Source organism: Lygodium microphyllum, chromosome 5 (genome assembly GCF_053477565.2).
Source record: "Lygodium microphyllum isolate KBCC chromosome 5, Lygodium_microphyllum_v1.1.10, whole genome shotgun sequence".
Classification (NCBI taxonomy): Eukaryota; Viridiplantae; Streptophyta; class Polypodiopsida; order Schizaeales; family Lygodiaceae; genus Lygodium; species Lygodium microphyllum.
In genome coordinates, this window is record NC_141139.1 from 77,132,225 (window position 1) to 77,138,932 (window position 6,708).

Sequence of the window (6,708 nt, forward strand, 5' to 3'; positions counted from 1 at the left end):
GAAACTTAAGCTCAACTTCATAAATCCAAAGCTCAATACAAATATCCAATGTACAAACAACTCCCATTATAACAAAGTCGAATGCCAATTGAGTAAGTGCAAACTCAACATATGAAATACATAGCATTCAAAAGCTAAGATACATCAACATTATATATTCGAGAGCGATACATGTAGTATATTCTCGATCCCATAACTATAAGAGGACTATGTCAAGCAGGCACCATTGTCAATACAGATGTCATCAACTACAAAAGCAAAGCTCAAAAGCTTTCAAGTTCATATTTGGGTACATAATATCAATGTCATACATCAATACATCTAGTAAAGCGCCCGAATGGCATCAAAGAGCAATAGATATAACCATCACAATCAAATAGCTTGCTACCCATTGTATTACAACAATGAAATACCATGCATAAATTGAGCTATGTTAGCTCAAATCAAGCCAATATCATCTCAAGACATCCTCCAAACATGTATCAATGATCCTAAAAGCATGTGAGCAATAATAGGCATAGGTATGAACTCGAATAGTAGGTGAAATAACCGTCTCTATTTTATGATAGCATGTTGCCCTGTTCACACAATGAATGGATGAAGCTTAAAAGCTCAAAATCAATGCCTAGTGTCAGAAGACCACTACTAGGAGTAATGCCAAGCCTTGTCAAGGTTGCCAATAGTTCATAGGAGCTGGAGATGACGTCCACTAGATTAGAAATGGGAGTAGCAGTAGTGGGTGCAATTCACGCTACTATAGTTGTACTTGTTGCTACTATTGCTAACCCAAATGCTCACGATAGAGCACTTAGACCACGCTTAAGGAATCCCTAGAGCAAGCCAATAAGTTAGGAAGATGGGGAGCACCAATATTTACATTCAATGGAAGAAGCCATGGTTGCCAAGAACAATGAGTTATAGGTATTGTCATGGGCTGAAGTGAGTGTTGAGAAAGCTCCCTAATCTAAGCTTTGATACCAGTTGAATGGAGAAGCATGAGAGTGAGATCATGAGCAAATAGAAGTAAGAGAGGTGCAACCTATGGAGAGAGAGAGAGAGAGAGAGAGAGAGAGAGAGAGAGAGAGAGTCAAGATGTGGAAACTCTAACAATCACAATGTGTGACTAGCCTTCCCTTATTTCATTACTCATTAGTCACTAAAAGAAATGAAGTGACAATGATGGGCATCCACCACCTACAGTGTATAGGTATGCAGGTACTGTAAGTGCAGTGAATACACGGGTGGCATAAGCACATGTGTCTTTATTCCCAACATATTTCAATTGAGCTTGCTTTATTTCTTAGGTAATCTTCTATTGTGCTAGAATATATTGCAAATAAGATTTTGTTGTGCTAGAATGGAAGTCCCCTCCTTCATACGAAGATCCATGAGTTACTTTAACTAATACATCTGAGAGGTAGGGCTTTGCTTTATCATAGACATCACGGTAACTGCCATGCAATCTATCCTTTAGAGACAACATTGTAAAATACTAGCTTAGTGAGTGACAAAATGATTGTAGATTTGTATAACTTATCCAACTCAGCCCAATCCTCTGCATCAAAGCATTTAGGCTTCACAATGCGTGTCTCAATGGCTTAATCTATAAATTTTACACCAAAATTTATCATATATAGGCCTTCTAGTACCAGTAATTAGTGCCAATCTGTCAATGTTAAAGATAACACTATCATTTGATCCACTAGCCCCATCATGCCAACAAGTGAAAGCACGGTACAAGAAGACAATTATTGTAAATGGTATCAAATGAACCCAAATCACAGCCAAGGCAATGTCTAAACAAAAGAAAACACCAAGGTGTGTCCACTAAACTGCCATAATGAACTATCAAATCAAAGTATTTGCTCTCGTAAACAATGCACAAACCTACAATCATAGCACTATTGTAATAAATGCAATAGTGAATTCAAGATTAATTATGGGCAATGGATCAAGCTAAAATCAAGCTCACGTTGCTAGGTATATCTTGTAACAAACAGGGTATGTAAGAGCCAACTAGTAGTGAAGATGTATACAACCGGTACCAAGTTTTGTCACACAACCTCAATGTGTTAATAAACCATACATCCAATAGGCATAGACATCGTCCATGTAGTAGGTCTCAAGAGGATTAAAAGAGAATAGCCAAATGCACGACCAATTGTGCAAGGGTAAGAAAGTTTGATACAAAGCCAAGCATTGTGTATACATCATTGATATCACACTGATAGATATAGGTGTTGGATCCAAATCATAAATCAAATCAGCCTATTGAAGAGTAATTGCATCCAATAAGCATCAAGACAACATATATACAACTCAACGAGTCTCACTGTCTCAATGAAAGAAACTTAAGCTCAACTTCATAAATCCAAAGCTCAATACAAATATCCAATGTACAAACAACTCCCATTATAACAAAGTCGAATGCCAATTGAGTAAGTGCAAACTCAACATATGAAATACATAGCATTCAAAAGCTAAGATACATCAACATTATATATTCGAGAGCGATACATGTAGTATATTCTCGATCCCATAACTATAAGAGGACTATGTCAAGCAGGCACCATTGTCAATACAGATGTCATCAACTACAAAAGCAAAGCTCAAAAGCTTTCAAGTTCATATTTGGGTACATAATATCAATGTCATACATCAATACATCTAGTAAAGCGCCCGAATGGCATCAAAGAGCAATAGATATAACCATCACAATCAAATAGCTTGCTACCCATTGTATTACAACAATGAAATACCATGCATAAATTGAGCTATGTTAGCTCAAATCAAGCCAATATCATCTCAAGACATCCTCCAAACATGTATCAATGATCCTAAAAGCATGTGAGCAATAATAGGCATAGGTATGAACTCGAATAGTAGGTGAAATAACCGTCTCTATTTTATGATAGCATGTTGCCCTGTTCACACAATGAATGGATGAAGCTTAAAAGCTCAAAATCAATGCCTAGTGTCAGAAGACCACTACTAGGAGTAATGCCAAGCCTTGTCAAGGTTGCCAATAGTTCATAGGAGCTGGAGATGACGTCCACTAGATTAGAAATGGGAGTAGCAGTAGTGGGTGCAATTCACGCTACTATAGTTGTACTTGTTGCTACTATTGCTAACCCAAATGCTCACGATAGAGCACTTAGACCACGCTTAAGGAATCCCTAGAGCAAGCCAATAAGTTAGGAAGATGGGGAGCACCAATATTTACATTCAATGGAAGAAGCCATGGTTGCCAAGAACAATGAGTTATAGGTATTGTCATGGGCTGAAGTGAGTGTTGAGAAAGCTCCCTAATCTAAGCTTTGATACCAGTTGAATGGAGAAGCATGAGAGTGAGATCATGAGCAAATAGAAGTAAGAGAGGTGCAACCTATGGAGAGAGAGAGAGAGAGAGAGAGAGAGAGAGAGAGAGAGAGTCAAGATGTGGAAACTCTAACAATCACAATGTGTGACTAGCCTTCCCTTATTTCATTACTCATTAGTCACTAAAAGAAATGAAGTGACAATGATGGGCATCCACCACCTACAGTGTATAGGTATGCAGGTACTGTAAGTGCAGTGAATACACGGGTGGCATAAGCACATGTGTCTTTATTCCCAACATATTTCAATTGAGCTTGCTTTATTTCTTAGGTAATCTTCTATTGTGCTAGAATATATTGCAAATAAGATTTTGTTGTGCTAGAATGGAAGTCCCCTCCTTCATACGAAGATCCATGAGTTACTTTAACTAATACATCTGAGAGGTAGGGCTTTGCTTTATCATAGACATCACGGTAACTGCCATGCAATCTATCCTTTAGAGACAACATTGTAAAATACTAGCTTAGTGAGTGACAAAATGATTGTAGATTTGTATAACTTATCCAACTCAGCCCAATCCTCTGCATCAAAGCATTTAGGCTTCACAATGCGTGTCTCAATGGCTTAATCTATAAATTTTACACCAAAATTTATCATATATAGGCCTTCTAGTAGCAGTAATTAGTGCCAATCTGTCAATGTTAAAGATAACACTATCATTTGATCCACTAGCCCCATCATGCCAACAAGTGAAAGCACGGTACAAGAAGACAATTATTGTAAATGGTATCAAATGAACCCAAATCACAGCCAAGGCAATGTCTAAACAAAAGAAAACACCAAGGTGTGTCCACTAAACTGCCATAATGAACTATCAAATCAAAGTATTTGCTCTCGTAAACAATGCACAAACCTACAATCATAGCACTATTGTAATAAATGCAATAGTGAATTCAAGATTAATTATGGGCAATGGATCAAGCTAAAATCAAGCTCACGTTGCTAGGTATATCTTGTAACAAACAGGGTATGTAAGAGCCAACTAGTAGTGAAGATGTATACAACCGGTACCAAGTTTTGTCACACAACCTCAATGTGTTAATAAACCATACATCCAATAGGCATAGACATCGTCCATGTAGTAGGTCTCAAGAGGATTAAAAGAGAATAGCCAAATGCACGACCAATTGTGCAAGGGTAAGAAAGTTTGATACAAAGCCAAGCATTGTGTATACATCATTGATATCACACTGATAGATATAGGTGTTGGATCCAAATCATAAATCAAATCAGCCTATTGAAGAGTAATTGCATCCAATAAGCATCAAGACAACATATATACAACTCAACGAGTCTCACTGTCTCAATGAAAGAAACTTAAGCTCAACTTCATAAATCCAAAGCTCAATACAAATATCCAATGTACAAACAACTCCCATTATAACAAAGTCGAATGCCAATTGAGTAAGTGCAAACTCAACATATGAAATACATAGCATTCAAAAGCTAAGATACATCAACATTATATATTCGAGAGCGATACATGTAGTATATTCTCGATCCCATAACTATAAGAGGACTATGTCAAGCAGGCACCATTGTCAATACAGATGTCATCAACTACAAAAGCAAAGCTCAAAAGCTTTCAAGTTCATATTTGGGTACATAATATCAATGTCATACATCAATACATCTAGTAAAGCGCCCGAATGGCATCAAAGAGCAATAGATATAACCATCACAATCAAATAGCTTGCTACCCATTGTATTACAACAATGAAATACCATGCATAAATTGAGCTATGTTAGCTCAAATCAAGCCAATATCATCTCAAGACATCCTCCAAACATGTATCAATGATCCTAAAAGCATGTGAGCAATAATAGGCATAGGTATGAACTCGAATAGTAGGTGAAATAACCGTCTCTATTTTATGATAGCATGTTGCCCTGTTCACACAATGAATGGATGAAGCTTAAAAGCTCAAAATCAATGCCTAGTGTCAGAAGACCACTACTAGGAGTAATGCCAAGCCTTGTCAAGGTTGCCAATAGTTCATAGGAGCTGGAGATGACGTCCACTAGATTAGAAATGGGAGTAGCAGTAGTGGGTGCAATTCACGCTACTATAGTTGTACTTGTTGCTACTATTGCTAACCCAAATGCTCACGATAGAGCACTTAGACCACGCTTAAGGAATCCCTAGAGCAAGCCAATAAGTTAGGAAGATGGGGAGCACCAATATTTACATTCAATGGAAGAAGCCATGGTTGCCAAGAACAATGAGTTATAGGTATTGTCATGGGCTGAAGTGAGTGTTGAGAAAGCTCCCTAATCTAAGCTTTGATACCAGTTGAATGGAGAAGCATGAGAGTGAGATCATGAGCAAATAGAAGTAAGAGAGGTGCAACCTATGGAGAGAGAGAGAGAGAGAGAGAGAGAGAGAGAGAGAGAGAGAGTCAAGATGTGGAAACTCTAACAATCACAATGTGTGACTAGCCTTCCCTTATTTCATTACTCATTAGTCACTAAAAGAAATGAAGTGACAATGATGGGCATCCACCACCTACAGTGTATAGGTATGCAGGTACTGTAAGTGCAGTGAATACACGGGTGGCATAAGCACATGTGTCTTTATTCCCAACATATTTCAATTGAGCTTGCTTTATTTCTTAGGTAATCTTCTATTGTGCTAGAATATATTGCAAATAAGATTTTGTTGTGCTAGAATGGAAGTCCCCTCCTTCATACGAAGATCCATGAGTTACTTTAACTAATACATCTGAGAGGTAGGGCTTTGCTTTATCATAGACATCACGGTAACTGCCATGCAATCTATCCTTTAGAGACAACATTGTAAAATACTAGCTTAGTGAGTGACAAAATGATTGTAGATTTGTATAACTTATCCAACTCAGCCCAATCCTCTGCATCAAAGCATTTAGGCTTCACAATGCGTGTCTCAATGGCTTAATCTATAAATTTTACACCAAAATTTATCATATATAGGCCTTCTAGTACCAGTAATTAGTGCCAATCTGTCAATGTTAAAGATAACACTATCATTTGATCCACTAGCCCCATCATGCCAACAAGTGAAAGCACGGTACAAGAAGACAATTATTGTAAATGGTATCAAATGAACCCAAATCACAGCCAAGGCAATGTCTAAACAAAAGAAAACACCAAGGTGTGTCCACTAAACTGCCATAATGAACTATCAAATCAAAGTATTTGCTCTCGTAAACAATGCACAAACCTACAATCATAGCACTATTGTAATAAATGCAATAGTGAATTCAAGATTAATTATGGGCAATGGATCAAGCTAAAATCAAGCTCACGTTGCTAGGTATATCTTGTAACAAACAGGGTATGTAAGAGCCAACT